Source organism: Neofelis nebulosa, chromosome 1, assembly GCF_028018385.1.
Source record: "Neofelis nebulosa isolate mNeoNeb1 chromosome 1, mNeoNeb1.pri, whole genome shotgun sequence".
In the NCBI taxonomy this organism is placed as follows: Eukaryota; Metazoa; Chordata; class Mammalia; order Carnivora; family Felidae; genus Neofelis; species Neofelis nebulosa.
Window position 1 is genome coordinate 195,426,150 of NC_080782.1, and position 18,350 is coordinate 195,444,499.

Here is an 18,350-nt window from a genome sequence, read left to right on the forward strand (position 1 = left end):
AGTTTCAATGACGCCCCACCCTCTTCTCTTTATGATAGTGGCAGTCATTTACAGGGCATATCGAAGTTTGCAGAACGGTTCCGATTTGCACTTGCCTGGCTTTTCTCTCTTGAGTAAAAATCACCAGAGACTGATTCTCATCCATTTGCGACTCAAATATTCCTAACCTGGAGAAGATAACTTCCTAAAATCAGGAAAGCACAGTGACCTTGTAACAACCATATGGTTTTATTTAAATTAGTGCATGTTTTGAAAAGCTATTAAAAAATTCAGAGCAAAGAGGGAAGTATTAAAAAATAAGATGGGACTATAAACTCCATGTCAAAATGGCTTCTTTCTTTCTTGGGAAATTACAGAGTACAGGTATGAGAATGTTACTGTTTGTTGGATTGATTTCCCTTTTGACATTTGTATTTACCCTTTTAAACTTCATGAGGGTTAGAGGATAGTTGAGGAAATACAGGTCAGTGAGTTTGAAATGTGCACAACAGCAAAAAAAGGCTTACTTAAGAATACATAGCGAAATTGACAAATTAACTCATGGCTACTGAAAATATGAAGACTTAAGAACATATCTGTAAAAGGATGTGTGGGTGATTTTATCATTAACATTTGTAGCTTCACAAGTTAAAATTATAAGGGCAGTACGACTGCAGCATTGGCTGACCATGTTTTGTATTGAAGTGAGAAAGCATTGCTCCTGTGCCTGGGTACACACTGCCTACCTATGCTGCTAACCTACCACCGCTGAGACGGTACAGATGACCGCAAAAAGTACATAAATTAGATACTTGATCTTATTCGTATAGCTCTTATTCAAAAAAAGCAGAACATTGGCAATATTTTGTAAGTGAGCCATCAGAAGAAATTTCAAATATGAATAAAATTTCACTTATAAGAATCTGTGTGCATGTGGGACCCCATTCAAGGGGTTAGGATACTATTAAATGTTAAAAGGACTTGATAATGAGGAACTGAGGTCATGGATCCAGCTGGTAGCATGTAGAGGGTTTCTCCAATAACTTCCACATTCCTGAGCAATATAGGGCAGGGTGTATGGCATCCCAATGTATATTTCTCTTCCTCGCTGTAAGCCTGTGTCTGAAACAGACCCCCATCATGGGAGGGGATATCATTTCACCTTTATGTCCCATGTTCGTTGTAGTAGCTCCGCAATGAACTTGGTGGGGTATGTCAACCAATAACGCGCCTTCCCAGTTCTGTGTATGACATGACGACTCACCTGGGCTCATCCTAAAACTTAGGCAGTGGAGCATCGTGAAAGAAAGACTGTGTGGCAGCTGTTAACATCATTTGTTCATTGTAGACAAAGCTTCGGAAGAAGTCTTATGTTCACCTGGATTTTCTAGCCTGATTCATCAAGTTAAACTCTCTGTCCTCCCAGCCAAGTAGTTTTTACCTTTGCTGTTTACCCTAACACAGGAAGGATTTGTTTTATTTCTTTGGAATTTCTGTTTTCTTAATCTAGGTGCATGAACCAGTTTCATAAAATTTCCAAAACCCCCTCATGTAACACACCGCATAGACTGTAGCATCTCATTCACAGAGGATAACTTTTTTTCATTGTCGATGACAAAATGAAAAAGTGGCATATTGCACATTGTTGCTTTTTATTCCACAGTATATTCTTCAACTTGAATAGCGGTAAAGGTACTCAAGTCATGTGTGTTGGAGGAGGGCAGAAAAGTACAGAAGGCAGTCAGAGACCGCTAGTCAGAGCCACGAGGGTGCATTGTGGTCACTGGTTCTGGGAATGTTTGGTGACATCAGGATGTTTCTCTCTCCTTTATTATCAATTTATAGTTTTATGGTAAGTTTGAAAGATTGAGATGCACAAAAAACAAAAGCCAATAGTTCCAGAGGTTTTACAGTGTGAATAAGAACCTCAGGCCACATCATTTATGGAAAGTATTTCCTGCCCTTAAATAGAGACAGGAAAAATGGTAGGTTCATAGGTTTTACTTAATGCCTACTCATTAAAATCAATTTTTCCTTCTTGTGAATAGAGCTGATGTTAGTATTTTAACCCTAATTTAGATTATGTACATGGAAGGAAGGGAAAGAAAACCCTGATTTTAGTCTTTTCTTTAGTTTTGTATGTATTTCTTAAATATGTGGCAGATATAATTTCATTCTCTTTCACAGTAAAGCTTCAAGAGAAGCAGCCCACAGTGTTTAATGACCTAATTATTTATGGAAAACAATAATTTGTATTTACTCATTTGCAATACTGTACACCAGTTCTTCTGTAAAGTTAGAGTTAAATCTAGATTTTAGTGAACTTCACTCTTGGTCATTTTACTGGAGTTTTTAATTGGGGATAATGGGATGGGTAATATGCTGTATAATTTCAGAATCAGAACTCTTTTTAGATAAGGAATGTTAGTAGTCTAAAGATTTCTTTATTTCAATCTTACAGGATTCTTTATTTTTTTAACTTTTAAAAGTGTTTCATTTATTTTTGAGACAGAGAGAGACAGAGCATGAGTGGGGGAGGGGCAGAGAGAGAAAGAGGGAGACACAGAGTCAGAAGCAGGCTCTAGGCTCTGAGCTGTCAGCACAGAGCCAGACGCGGGCTTGAACCCGCAAACTGTGAGATCATAACCTGAGCTAAAGTTGGACGCTTAACTGACAGAGCCACCCAGGCGCCCCTCAGTCTTATAGGATTCTTTTCTCATTTACTGATAAAAGCTGGTTGAAGTTTGATTCTTTATAAGAAAATGTAAAACTTGGTGAAATTAAAATAATCACACGTGTGATTATCGGCTTCTGAAAAAAGATGAGCTGTTAGTTACAATGGACACAAAGTTAGAGGAAACAATCCCCGAATCACAACGATGAATAGAAAGCCTGAGCCGGATGCCAAGGATCGGATCCCATAATCACTCTGGAAAACCTACTTTTGAGGCTGTTTTTTAAGACATGACATTTAACATCTATCTCTTGGGGAAGAAAAGTTTAGTCTGCCATTCAGGCTCTAGGAGGCATCGCAAAGATACGCTACTTCACATGACATCCTGTTTCAGCGATTCACCACGAAGGCACGTATGCCCTTCTCCCCTTCTGGCTAAAAATAGTTCCTTAGGTCTTCCACTGTCAGCTGCTCTATACATCTCCCCCCACCCCTCCAAGGAATTCAGGACCCAATGACCACATTTCAGAGTGGGAAGACAGACTATGGACTGGGCCTAGGTCAGCCACTCTGCTTTCTCTCTTCTCTGAAAAGTTCTGGCTACCTTGCCTCATTCTCTTTAAGTGTGTGTGTTTTATAGTGTGCGGATGTGGTCAGATCTCTTCAGTCAGATTGTGAGCTCTTAGAGGACAAGAACTATTTCGCGTATTTTTCGGGTAGGCCCTGGCACATGGTGAGTGCCAAGGAAATCCATGCTTTACTTATCCGGGCATTATAACTGGCATGGGGAAGAACTACGAGACCAGTCAAGAGCTTGTTATAAACCTGCTCTGCCTACTTCATCCAGTTGTTGTGAACAACAACAACAAAATTGGAAATACTGGCAACATACATGCTCACTGGTGACATAGTCTTCACCTTGCAGCCACGTGCACTTGGATAGATAGAGGAGCATATTGACACCGACTGTCTGTGCCTTCCTTCTGTTTGGGATTCTAGGACTCCTGCATCCTTAGTTTTGTGACATCTGAGTAGATTATTATTGCAGGCTCTTGAAACGTGACTGCCGTGTTCTCCAGGCTTGTCGGTAATACAGCACACGCTGCTAAGCAGTCCATGGGAAGGGCATGTGCTCTTGTGATACACTTCAGGGGCACAGCAAGGAGTGTTGGAATGACTTTGACTGTGACCTTTGGTGCTTGTGTCCTGCTGTTACAAGAGCTTCCCGAATGCTGTCAGCCTTTGGATGTTCTAACATGTTACTAAGCAAAGGACTAAAGCAGGAAGAGGAGGACTGGAACGATTCCACCCAGAGATAAGGCAGTGGCAGAGAAAGGGTACTGCCTCAAAGACATAAAATGTGGTTTTGTTCCTGGCCTTGCAGCTTACTGGCTCGAATGGCATTGGGAAGTTACTTCTGATCTCTAGGCCTCTATGTCCTCATCTGTACAGTGGGGGCATTAGAAGCCTGCCCAGGATCCATCTGACATTGTCTGAGTCTGGTAACGGGCTAGGAGGGAGAGAGAGCATTTCCCATTATGAGTTGAACAGTTCTACTACAGTATACTGCCATTATAGGAAGCTACCCGTTTGTGGAAGTAGAAATACATAGACTTTAAAGACGGACAGACTGGAGTTCAGACGCTCAGTCAGCCGGGGGCCGGTGGTGTGGGTCCCGATTGGTCTCCATCCACCTGTTTCTCCTCTTCTGGGAAGTGAAGTGAATCACCCAGCCTCATGAGAGCCTGCCTGCATGTAGTGGGTGTTGAATAAATATTCTCCCTTTGAAGAAAAGCAGGAATAAAAAGGGCACCATTTCCTCAAATTTCAATAGTTGCCAATTCTCCTATCGTATTTAGTAGGGATTAAACATCTGAGTTAATTTATAATTTTAAAAGAACATTTAAGGGAAATCTCAAACTGGAACCCTTATTTTTTTATTTGAATTTTTATTTAAGCATATCTGGAGAAAAATTTCAAGATCTGATTAGATCATGTAAAAAAAAAAATGGAATAATGATGCCAGAAATCCATTAGTTTGCTAAGACAAAAAGATACCAAATTTTGGTGTGGCAGTGGTATTTGGCCACATTTTTTTAAAAAAGGAATTCTGAGTTTGTATACTTCAGAGATAACTTATTGATATATATACAGGTGAGATGATTGGTTGTCTGGGATTTGCTGCAAACGAAATGGGAGAGCAGAATGGATGGGGAGAAAGATAAGACTGGCCAAGATTCAGTCATTATTGAAGCCGCACAACAGGGGGCTCGTGTAACCATTCTGCCTGATTTTGTGTATGTTTGAAATTCTTGAAAGTAAATGTTTAAAAAGGAAAAGAAGCTCTCTAAATACAAATATAAAAATACATGGGAGCACAGGTGTCAGAGGGAGACATGAGGGAAACATGCCTCACTCAGTTAGCCTCACTGTTTTCTGAGTCTGAGGGGAAGGAGCTGACCTGAGTCCCTCACCAGCCACAGCAGTGCTAAAGCCTGTGGTTCCCCTCCCTTTTCCTTCCCTTGTAGAGGCCGGTGCAATTCTGACCTGCGCGCATGTAGGCAGAGTAGTGGCAAGAGTGGAGCAAAGAGAGAGAGAAAGACGTTCGGTGTTTTGCCAGTTTGAAGTACTCTAAGGGAGTCAGTGACTGGGCTGTAAAAAGACCCTGTGTGTTCCACTGGGGGACGAAGCCTAACACCTCTTTACGACGGGTGTGGAGTGGGGAAGGGTGCAGGTATGGCAGCAGACAGATTTAATTGTATTCTCCCTGGCTTCCTAACAAAAAAATGCCAGGCCAAAGATCCCTCTGAGCTCCCTAATTTTAGAGGCAGGACAGAAGGGAATAATGGCCCTTTTCCTAGCTTGCAGTAACTTTTGCAAACCATTCTGCAGGACATTCATAATGAGGTGGTGAAGGCATTTCTGTAACACAAAGAACTGACTAGTACCATGAAGTCAGCTATATTGAGTTTTTGCTTGATGTTTCTCATTATTCCTCATCATCCCAGTACAAGGAGCTTAGAGCTAGTCAGGGCTCAATAAATAGTGATTCAGATGCTATTTATTGTAAGTGAGAGCCAGTGCCAGACTGAAGAATATTGAGAATTTTGAGACAGGTGCTATTTTGGAAAAAACCTCAATCTTTAGGCTTAATAAAGAAATAGAGACAGGTGCAGGTATTGTAGCCAGACGTACCCATGGGCTAGGGAATGTTTAAGACAGGCAGTTACATGAACATTTAGTAGCTTTAGAGAAAAGGAAAAAAAAACAACAACCCAACAACAAAGCTTTTCTTTACCTCAGTAAAGTATTATGTTTAATTTAACATAAAAGGTTTAATATGTATCTGTGTGTAAAAGCTTAGTAAGACAGTGTTACTTTAATGACTTTATCAGAAGGAAAGAAAAGACATCATAAAAATGCCACTTGCGTTACCCTTTAACAGAGCCTCATTATTACCTCCCCTACTGGGGAACAGGAGCCACCATAGCTAGTAAATTGGTGGACTTATCTTAGACATATGAATTTGCTTATCATTTAATATTTTCTGATGACCCACTGCTTGAGATCTTTTGATCTGTAGTGAAATCTTTGCATGTCGCTACCTGGCTTCAAAGAAAAACATGCAGGAGCTGTCTTCTTGCTAATACAAGAAGACCATTAAAAAAAAAAAAAAACAGGAAAGAATCTCTGTGCTTGCAAAACCCATTTTAAGGAAAAGCTATCCTCCACTAAAGAAGCAGTGTTGGACTGATTTTAATAATGTCAGAATGGCCAATAAATGTATTAATAGAAAGAATTGAAAATCAATGAGCTGTGATGGTAATTACAGATAGTACCCAAGGGAAATATAGCAGGCAGACAAATCCTTTCCCTTGGGTCCTGCCCTGGGCAAAGCTATGAAGTTGATAATTCTGCCCTCCTTCTTTCCCATTAGCAATGTACTTTCTCCTTCAACTTAATTCTCCTCCACTCACAACCCAGACCCTCCCAACTCCCTCTGCTGTGATGGCTCATGCTACCCACAGATGACCCATTCTAACTGTAGTCTTCTTAATTGAGGAAAATGTAAAGTGCTATTCTCTCCAGGAGTTATTTGCATTTTTATAGGGTCAGTGCTTTGTAAAAAGGAACACTTCTTGAAGAGATTTCATGCTCTGAGTAATTTGGAAATTTTGATTTGGGGAAAATTAACCTCTCCAGAATATTTCAGTTTATGTTCTCCCTTGTGAACTAGTCTTTGTGGTAGAGTTGTTTGTTTGTTTGTTTGTTTGTTTGTTTGTTTGTTTTTTAAACAAAAAAAGGAAAATCTGGATCCTGAGGTAAGTGTTTCTCTTTACCTAGGTGTGTTTTCATGTGCTAACATTTGCATACTGATTCACTGTTTATAACTGTCAATATAGCTTATTTAACCCTTGGAGGACTTTTGCTTCTGACCATGAGGGATTAATTGCCATGGGAATTGACCTCTTACCATAAACAACTAGAAAACCAGACAAAAGGTATAAAATGTTTTTACATACTGAACAACAGGCAGATAAGGACTATGATCCTGGAGAGTAAGGCGGGAAAGGAGGGGAACTCTACTGGTGCATTAGCCTACAACCTAAGGGCAAAGCCGGAAGGAAGAGTCCAAATAGGGCCTAGCTGTCACTGTGTTAGGCAGGCAGTGATTGGGATTTGGGAGAGGTCAAGGCAAACTGGTTTTTGAGGGGAACAGTAATAGCGAGGGAGAAGTTGTACAGAGAGCTCTGGAGATCTTCAGAGTGGTCACCTTGAAAGGGTTTGCCTAAGTAATGATCTACCTATGTGTGCAGGAGGACAAGGAAAGAATAAGGAAGGCAACAAAGTGGAACAGTTCTTAGAGCTCACATACAGTTCACACATACCCAGAATGGAGAGACCCCTTCATACATGAGGCATTTGGTAGAGGTCTCAGAAGGGTCACAGGTTAGTCATGGGGCTCAGTTAGTCCCATGGTAGTCTGGTCAGGGGCTTGCCATGATGGACACGAGAAGCAAATCCTGAAAGGGTCCAACTGATCTGCAAGTTACACAGTTGTGCCGGAACAAAATCCAGCACTGTAGAGAAAGACACAATAAGCTATAGTCTTTGATAATGTAAAAGTTGCATCATCTGGCATTTGATGATAATTGATTGGATTGAACAGTTAGAGAAAAAGACTAAGAAAATGAACAAAGCCTTAGTGACCTATGGAGCAATCTTAAGTAGTCTAACGTATGTACAATTGAACCGTCAGGATGGGGAAGGTCAGAAAAATTATTTGAAGAAATAATGGCCAGGCTGTGATTGTATAGTGGTTAGTACTCGGTGTTGTGAAGAAATAATGGCTGGACATTATCCAAATGTGATGAAAACACATAGATCTAAGAAGTTCAGTTAGCCCCAAGCCGAAAAAACCACCCCAAAGCACAAAATAATCAAATTGCTGAGAACAGGTCTTGAAGAACAGTCTTAAAAGCAGCCAGTGGAGAAAAGGAGAATGTATCTGATTCTGATACAAAGGAGCAAAAGTCAGACTTCTTATCAGATACCATGCAAGACAGATGAAAGAATTTACTTAGGTAAAGGAAAAGGACACTAGATAAAAATCTGTATCTACACAAGGACATGAAGAGAACTCAAAATGGGAAGTATCTATGCAAATATAAAAGATAGAAAAAAAATAAGAAAATTATGCTAAGCGAACATAATAATACATTATGGAATTTATAACATAGGATGAAAATGAGTGATGACAGTAGCACAGAGACAGAGGGGCATGGAAGGAAGTAGACCATGGAATATGTGAAGAGGTGTATTATTAATTGAAGGTAGATGATGTTAATGTAAAGGTGTATGTTGTAAATCCTAGAGCAACCACACACATGCACGTACACACACACACACAATAAAACAACCAAATATAGTTAATAAACCAATGGTGAAAATGAACTGGAAACATTTTTAAAACTACTCAGTTTTATCTGAATGAAGGCAGCAAAGAGGAAGGATGAAAAAGGAACAGATAGGAGAAATAGAAAAAAAAAAAAAGAGCAGGTTGGTACCTTTATTTAATTTTTAACGTTTATTTATTTTTGAGAGAGAGAGACAGAGACAGAGACAGAGAGCGAGAATGGAAGGGGCAGAGTGAGAATCCCAAGCAGGCTCCGGGATCTGAGCTGTCAGCACAGCGCCCTATGTGGGACTTGAACTCACGAGCCGTGAGATCATGCATGAGCCGAGCCAAAGTTGGATGCTCAACCGATTGAGCCACCCAGGTGCCCCAGCAAGTTGGTACATTTAAACACAGTATGTTGATAATTCTGTGAAATGGAAAGAGTTTAAGCACTCCCTTTAAAAGATAGATTGTCAGCTGGGAAATAAAAGCAAGTCCTAACTACATGCTCTCTGTAAGATGTTCTCCTTAAATATAAAGATACAGGTACACTGGGCGTAAAATGATGCAGTCAAGAATAGTCAAAATCGTGAAATAGAAAAGAAAATGGTGGTTGTCAGGGGTTTGGTGGTCGGGGCTATGGGCTGCTGTCTAATGGTGTAGTGTTTCAGTTTTGCAAGATGAAAAAAAGATCTGTGACAGAGTAATGTGAATGTGGTTAACACTACTGAGCTGCACATATAAAAATGGTTGAGAGTGAATTTTATATTATGTGTTCATTACCTCACTTAAAAATAAGTTTAAAAACCTGCAGAACTGAAAAAAAAAAACAAAACCAAAAACCTGCAGCACAGATGATTCATAACTATACCAGAGAGCTTATATGGATCACTGAACTGAGTGGCTGAAAGAAGATGTTGGCAGCAATGTTTCAAATGGCCTCACATGGGATGTGACTCTTTTAAAAACATATTTGTTATAGCAGCAGCCGCTAGTGAGTAAATGGGCCTATTTTTACCTACAATGGCATACTTCTTAAATAAATGTTGGGTTTAATAACACCCTTCTTCTGACGCTGGAGGAAAAAGTTTTGTGTGAAACGTGAGGTCATTTGTGTGTAATTTGCCCTGCCTTAGTGATTGTGGGCCAGGCTTATCCTTCTGCAGATCAGACACTGGAATTCTTCTGTCTGATAACATTTTTATTATTAAAAAATTGAAATATGTGAAAAAAACCCTTTCAAGAAGAAAATGAAAGGCATGATCACGTTACCTTGAAATAACAGCCATTAATAGTTTAAAATATTTTCTTCCAGGAACGTGTAAGTCTCTACCAAACATTATCTTAAACAAAGTAAAAGCATAGAAAAAGATACGTATGTATAGACTAAGTCACAACAAAAACAAAACTGTGGTCCTGTATTAATATTAGACAAAATAGACTTCAGAAAAGGAATATAAATAACCAGGATAAAGTGGACCATTTCATAATGATATAGGAATCAATTTATTAAGAGGACATAACAGTTCTAAATGCTTTTGTGCCTTAGTAAGCCCTTGGGTATATGTAATATCATCCCCATTCCTAAGGAAAATTGCACAGATGCTGTGTGTCAGGATCATACCACCAGTAGTAACAGGGATGGAACTGGAGTCTTGTAAATCAGAATCTTGTCACTATTGCAAGCTGTCTCTGTGGCTCAGTTTTGATAGCTATTGTAACTAGGACATTGGAAATGATCTGATCTAAAATAACTCCCACCATAATATTAATGTTTAAGAAGGATTTAAGCAGATCTTACAGAAAATTTTAGTTCACGCCAATAAATGCAAATTTACCAAGAGAAATTCAGTGGCCATTCTAGTAGTCTACAGTAAGTATGAGCTCTCGGATGTCTCTTTTATCTTAATTTCACAGGATTAAAAAAATTTACTCCGTAACATGTTTTTATTTTAATATACAATAATGTTTGCGGGGCTCCTGGGTGGCTCAGTCGGTTGAGTGTCCGACTTCGGCTCAGGTCATGATCTCTTGGTCTGTGAGTTCGAGCCCCGCGTCGGGCTCTGTGCTGACAGCTCGGAGCCTGGAGCTTGCTTCGGATTCTGTGTCTCCCTCTCTCTCTGCCCCTCCCCCGCTCACACTCTGTCTCTCTCTCTCTCTCTGTCAAAAATAAATAAACATTAAAAAAAATTTATTGTACAGTAATGTTCGCAAGCACATAACAATAGGTTAAAATGTACAAAAATATTCCCTGGTTATCAGATGGGCAAAGTTTTATTTCACTGTGTTCCTGTCAGTTTCAGAAATCTGATTGAGCAGAGCTGACACCACATATCAGATTCACTTTCTAGAAAACTTCTCTGTCTCTGTCATAGTTTCTTAAGAACCCAGAATTTTATAAATATGTAACAACAGAAAGATGTCAAAGTCGCCTTTTTTTTTTTTTTTTTTTTTTTTTTTTAATTGCTTTACAAATTATGTCTTGCTACCAAGGTACATTCCAGCTGGTGGCAACTTTGATCAATTTAATATCTTCCTCCCTGGTCATGTCTCTGGCCTGTGGAAAAATGAATCTGTCTCTGATCCACTGGTCAGTCCTTTTTCTTGTCTGGAGGGAATATTATCAGATGATTTTCTTAGTAAAAATAACCTATGTCTCATCAGTCGTAAATGAACTCTGACGTTAAGATGACTGACTCCTGGTTCTTATGACCAATTCTGTTTCTGACTCTCAAACTTCAGTTTCATTGCTGTGGTTTTGTCCTAAATAATTATATATTTTTCAATAAAGCCAATAAGATGATGATTCATTCTTAAAGCCTATATTTGCTAAATAAGATAATCTTACTATTGTTTAAAATTAAGAGAAAGAATGTACTTATGTTCTTTTTTTTCGAAAACCTTAGTTGTATACTTTTTTCGTTTTCAGCTTGAAAGGAATTAGTACAATTGTAGGTTTAAAACCTCTGACCCTTTGTCTAAGTCAGCTGTAAGAAGGTAGAACAAGTCTCTTGGATCACTTCAGGTTTTATTATAAATGTCACATAAAGATGAATATTCAGAGGTGCCTGGGTGGCTCAGTCAGTGGAGCATCCAACTCTTGATTTTGACTCAGGTCATGATCCCAGGGTCGTGGGACTGAGCCCTGCATCAAGCTCCATGCTAAGTGTGGAGCCTGCTTGAGGTTCTTTCTCTCCCTCTCTTTTTCTCTCTTTCTCATTCTTGCTCCCCCTCAGTTTCTCTCCCCCACTCATGCACTCTCTCTGTCTCTCTCTCAAAAAATAAAAAATTTAAAAAGGATGAATATTCAGACATAGATCATCAATATATTAAATGTAGATCATCAGTATATTACTGTATTTACTAAAAAAACAAAGAAGCGAAGCATCTGAGGTGAAGTATTTTCTATGAACAGTGCAGTGGCTTCTGGCACATTTTAGGGACCTGACAGTTTGGACATTGTTTTTAGGCCCATACACTTGATCTTATCATGTACAAGATACATTTTCCCCATTAAATATTATACTCAATAAATTTTTTATTTTTTTTAATTTATTTTTGAGACAGAGACAGACCATGAATGGGGGAGGGTCAGAGAGAGAGGGAGACACAGAATTTGAAACAGGCTCCAGGCTCTGAGCTGTCAGCACAGAGCCCGACGCGGGACTCGAACTCACGCACCGCGAGATCGTGACCTGAGCCGAAGTCGGATGCTTAACCGACTGAGCCACCCAGGCGCCCCTAAATTTTTTTTTTTAAAGTAAGCTCTTGAAATTTTTTTTATGTAAGCTCTACCCCCATCCTGGGGCTTAAATTCATGACCCTGAGAGCCAGAGTCACATGCCAATTGAGCCAGCCAGGCGCCCAAGTAAAACCTTACTATTTTGTTGGAAATTTTAGTTTTTTACCTTAACTATTTTGCATGGGAAAATGATTTTCATATACATCATTATTAATATGATAAATGTCAATAATATGTCAAAACTCTTAACATCTATTGTTTTATCAAATCATAAGTTAGATATAAAGGCAGTTTTCTCTCTCTGTTCTCATTGCATGGCTGTCTGCTGTCATTTGTTCTCATATCCCTCCCACCAAATTATATTTGCCATAGTGGCTTCTGATTTCCACATTGACATTCCATATACACATATCAGTGGAGATTTTACCTTCATCTGTCCTCCTTGGATTATTCTGGGGGTATATGTTCACATTTATGTGCAAGATTTTGAACTACAAAAATATTTCTGAGAAGGATGTGAAACATCCTATATTTAGTCACAGGAAGGGATATAGAATTCAGCTAGAATAAACGAAATTGTATACATAATGTCTAACATAGTGCTCTATGTTAAGTAAGCAGTAAAAAGCAACTGCTCTAGGGGCACCTGGGTAGCTCAATGAAGCATTCAACTCTTGATTTTGGCTCAGTTCATGATCCCATGGCTGTGAGATCGAGCCCTGCTTTGGGCTCTAGGCTGGCTGTGGAGGCTGCTTGAGAGTCTCTCTCTCCTTCTCTCTCTGCCCCTCCTGTTCTTCCCTGCTCACTCTCTCTAAAAAAAACCAAAAAACAAAAAAACCCATGACTCCTCTTGCAATTGTTATTGTAGTCTGAATTTCTTCTTAATTTAATGATAAAAGATAATATTTTATATATGTAAATTAAGATGCATGCCTAGTAAATTTGCATAGATCTTGAAAAAAAGACAATATTAGTTATGCTCCAAAGCTACACTGTTTCATAAGACTCTATTATCAATTAAAAATCATACTGTCAATCCATATGTTTACACAATAAAAATAATATATGTTGATATTGTTCTTATATACCTGCCTTTATCAAATTCGCATTTAAAAGTAAGCACCTGGGTGATCAGTTGGTTAAGCATCCGACTTGATTTTGGCTCAGGTCATGATCTCACTGAGTTCTAGTCCTGCATTGGGCTCTGCTCCTCACTGTCAGATTCTCATTCATTCTCTCTCTCTCTCTCTCTCTCTCTCTCTCTCTCTCTCTCTCTCTCTCTCCTCTCTCTCCCTGTGTCTCTGACCCTCCCCTGCTTGCTCTCTCTCTCAAAAATAAATAAATAAACTTAAATAAGTGTCTTTAGTTATTTATTCTTGGTCTTAACTCAGTGATACTGTATCCCATTGTATATAGCTAACTGCCTAAACATAAAGAGCTAAAAACACTTGTTACTGTAGAAAAACACTTGAAATATTATTCAGAAACATACCTGGCCATGATAGTTAAAGGAATAATGGTTTAAAAATTGCTATTTTATAAAACAAAATGAAACTCTTTTCTAGTGAGTATTTATAAAGGATTTTATTTTAAATTTCTGTTTCCACAAAGATAGTTATATTGCCAGCATTCGAAAGTCTCCATTGTCTTGGAAAATGATCCTTACAAAAATAATAAGAGAACTAGGAGAGGCAAAAAGAGTATACGATATATAATGTGGCTAGTTTCTTAAATTAGTATCTTTTGCTTTTTTTATATAGGAAAAATGACGCATATTGTTATGCTATAACATTGTGAAATAGTGGGGGGGGGGGGAAGTCACCAAGTAATTGATATCCCTAGTTTTTGAATTACATAAATTATCGTCTTTATGCCCTGAAAAATGACTTGCTGTTTTAAGAGACCTGTGGCCTTTGTTAAAGGAGTAAATTGTTCCCAAATGAAGTGACGTTGTGCCTACATGATCTGACCCTGTTTTATGAAGCTGAAATTACTCACCAAGACTCAGCCCATTATCAGAATATGTATATTCTTTTGTGGTTGCTTGACATCTTTTGTTTATCATCTTGAATTTTTGCTAGCTTCCCCGTATTGTGATTCTAATCCCCCCGAAATAGTATCTTTAAAAACTAATAAAAACACCCCCTCCAGTGCTAGACTTTCTTAGAGCTAGGATATGGACCGGTGGCCGGTCAGTTGCCCCACCCACTGGAGGGATGCAGAAAGTAGTGCAGGGCCGCCTGATTATGGCAGGACTGCTCTTTGGTAAGTGCAGGGGCAGGGATGCCTGGCTGTTTGGAGGAGGCTGTGACAGACGTTCTGGCGTCAAACACTGGAAGACGGCAATAGTGGTATTTTCACTGGATGTGGCTTATGTGGTTTGGCTTTCCTCCGCCTGTATTGTTCCTTGCTACTGTAGGATTTAAGTATGGTTCTCTGACCTACCAAGAAGCTTTCTGGACTGATATTTAAAAATATACATATCTCCACTTAAACTAGTCAGAGTGTATTCTGTGGTTTACAACTGCTACAGTGAGGTATATACTCACTTTCCTGCTTTAAATATGCTGGGACTTAGCTCGGTAAGTCTCTGGTTAAGTGTGTGGACTCTGGAGCTACACTGGCTATATTTATGTTCTGGCTCTACCATTTTGTCTGTGACCTGGGCAAGCTACTTAATCTCTCTCTGTCTCAGTTTCCTTATCTATAAAATGGGGATGATAATAGTCCCTGCCTCATGGAGTTTCTGGGAAGATAAAAGAGTGAACATATGTAACAGTTTATTACCTGCTAGCTGTTGCTTCATCCTGATACCCTCTGTGTTCCTGTAGCTTATTTTGGTCGTGGTGCTGCCACACAACTCAGGACAGCATCTCCCTTCCATAAAGCATATTCCCATTGATCTCTCTCCTCTGCACTTGTATGTAATTAACCTGTAGTCACTACCCATCTCATGTAGCACTCAATTGAGTTCAAATTGCATTCTGCTTTCTTTTTTTTTAAGTTTATGTATTAATTTTGAGAGAGAGAGAGAGAGAGAGAGAGAGAGAGAGAGAGAGAACATGCAGGGAAGGGGCAGGGAGAGGGGGAGAGAGAGAGAATCCAAGAAGACTTTGTGCTGTCAGGGCAGAGCCCGAAGCAGGGCTCCATTTCCCAAACCATGAGATCATGACCTGAGCCGAAATTAAGAGTTGGACACTTACCAACTCTGCCACCCAGGTGCCCCTAACTATCTGATTTCAAGCACATTCATTTGTGAATTGCGTCTCAAACCCCTGGATGGGGATGTAGGTCGGCAATAGCCTAACTGAAGGAGCCCCACAGTTTATTTGGAAGATGATTCTAATATTAAATATCCCAATAGGACTAGCTGTGGGGGGTAGCATTTAAGGACACTTCTATATGTATGTGTCTGGTCATTAATATCCTCTCATCTAATGCCTTTGGTAATCCTACAGTACTCATCTCTACCAGTGAGGGCAGTTGTAATTAACAGTGGTTGAGTCACTTTTCCAAGATCACACTGCTTCTTATTGTCAGAACCAGCTGTGTTTGAACTAAAAAGAAAAAAAAAAAAGAAAGAAAAAAATAGATTTTTTTCTCGGATAGTAAGCTGCCAGTTAACAAATGCTAGAAATAGCCTAGGTGAAGGAATCATGGGAAATCACTGCTTTTTGCAAGTCTTGAAGAATCATTTAATTCTCATGTTTCATGAAAAATTTCTTGAAATAATACCATCCATTGATTAGTTGACTGAGTCTGATTTGGTTAATGTAGCCTTACGTTTATTGGCGTTGGAAATGTATTTTCTTCTGCCTTCTTCAGAGTTCATAGTCTGAAGAAAAGTGGTGGCAAAGTACTATTTTGCATCTGTAACTATCCCCTGCATAATTCAGAGTACTTTATTGTGTGGTATCATTTGAGGTGTGCAGAAATTTGGTGAGAAGATAGTAGTGACTACTGTGATCACCATTTTCTCATGTGAAAAATTGGCAACATGATAATGCAATCACTTGCCTGGAGTCCAGAGATAAACAGTGGCAGGCAGGCCTGGCTCTCACAACTGTTAGCATTGAGCTAAAGGGTTTAACTGTATGCATATTTCAAGTGCTTTTATATGTCCTATATACACTTTAGGATGTTCAGTAGAGCTATGGACAGGCAAGATCCCCAGAAATCGTCACGGACCTAAGTGATATATGTTACTGGGACCAGGAAGTGCTGACCTGATGATACAGATGGAAATAGAACTGAGTCTTGATGTAAGAGTTTGGAGAGCAGTTATAGAGAAGGCGCAAAAAGACAGTCTTGGTTAGGTAGAGATAGTGTGTAAGGACATTGATCGGTCTGGGGCTTATCCTTGTTTAAACGGCCATCCGAGAGCAGATTTTTCAGAGTAAAAGAGAGTATGATTCATCCTTTTGTTGGGACAGCAGAGCTCCATTACTTGTAATATAAAGGAATAATGTTGGCCTATCCTTTTTTTGGGGGGGTGGTGATCCATTGTCTCTGGGGCTGTCCTCACTCTGAGCTGACATATTGGTGTGTCTCCTTTTTTCTCCCGCCTTCTCATTTGTGCTCTTCCCCACTTCTTGCTGTGGCACTGAATTTTCAAGGCTGCTCAGCTGTTCCACAGTTCATTTAGATACATTTGGGACTATTGATATTTGTTCACATAAAAGCTGTGTTATAGTTAAGTGGTTAGACATTTGAGTTTCATGCTTCACACCCTTTCAGATTCTTTATGTCATTTCATTTATCTAATATGATTTCATTGTAATTCTGTGTAACGCTTTGGGAATAATCCGTGGGATTACTTTGGGCCCATTATTTTTATGGACCCGGAGAGTTATTTGAGTGCCGTTCTGTCATGTTCTCAGTTACAGTCTTAAAATGGTGCGTGAGTCTAGAGACACTCTTATTTTACTGAAATCATTCAGTACTGTAGATATGCAGTGAATTTAACCCGATTCTGCATAGCTACCACTACTTGGGTAATTCGAGCAGAGAAACAACATGTTCTTAAAAGTGAATCAATTGTTCTGTGTCTTCAATAAGTTAAAAGTGATTTCGTCTGATTAGTTTTGCAAAATAAGTTATCTTTGTATAACATCTTTTGTTCCTAGTTATTTGTTCACTCATTAAAATAAAAACTGAGCAAGGAGGGATATGGAACAGATATATACAAGACAGAACCCTGAAAGTATGAAGTTCTATGTATAATTCAAGTTTTAGGTTTTTACACTTTGTTATGCCCTCATGTGGCTTATCATTTAAAGCATTGGTCATGTGATACCTAAGTACCGTTTTAGGTCTTGTGAATATCCTTTGTGTGCTTCTGAGCATTTTCATGTGCATTATTATTTGATGTTTGTAATAAGTCAGTGAGGAGCTGGAATAGAACAAGTATTGTGAACGTCATTTTTCACACTGGAAAACTGAAAAATTAAGTTTTTACTCAGATGTAGTCTGGTTGGATAATTGTTTCTAAGGAATGGCCAGAGAATGCAGATGTTCTTGTTTGACCTTGATGATCAGATGGTGAACTAGGGGGAAGGTATTAATCACAGGACTTAGAAACCTGAGGTATGGAAAGCAGCACTTTTCCGAGTGTGATCTGCTGACCATGGCTGCAAAATCTCCTGGGCTCCTGCCTCAGACCTACCTAGTCAGAATCACTGGGAACATAGGGCACCTTGGTGGCTCAGTCGGTTAAGCATCCAACTTTAGCTCAGGTCATGATCTCGTGGTCAGTGAGTTCCAGTCCCGTGTGGGGCTCTGTGCTGACAGCTCAGAGCCTGGAGCCTGCTTCAGATTCCTTGCCTTCCTCTCTCTCTCTCTCTGCCCCTCCCCTGCTCACACTCTGTCTCTCTATCTCTCAGAAATAAGTAAACATTGAAAAGAATTAAAACAAAACAAAACAAAAATGGGATGGGATGTTCCCATCTCTGGGAACAGGAAAAAGCAACCGGGGTGCAAAGCAGATCCCCTAGGCAATCCCCATGCTTCCCGCATTTTTAGAACTGGTACAGAGTGAGGTAATATGGGCTGTGGTT

General features: G+C 39.4%; 1 protein-coding gene and 1 long non-coding RNA gene across 10 annotated transcripts in view; both read left to right on the top strand.

Annotated features, from left to right (window-relative positions):
* The window catches only part of KLF12 (KLF transcription factor 12), a 447,719-nt gene that overhangs the window by 196,239 nt on the left and 233,130 nt on the right, over positions 1-18,350 (top strand). The gene's annotated exons all lie outside the window — the stretch shown is intronic.
* On the top strand, positions 4-8,562 carry LOC131484598 (uncharacterized). Its single transcript, XR_009248327.1, has 2 exons — positions 4-8,158; positions 8,509-8,562. It is a non-coding gene; the product is annotated as an uncharacterized LOC131484598 (long non-coding RNA).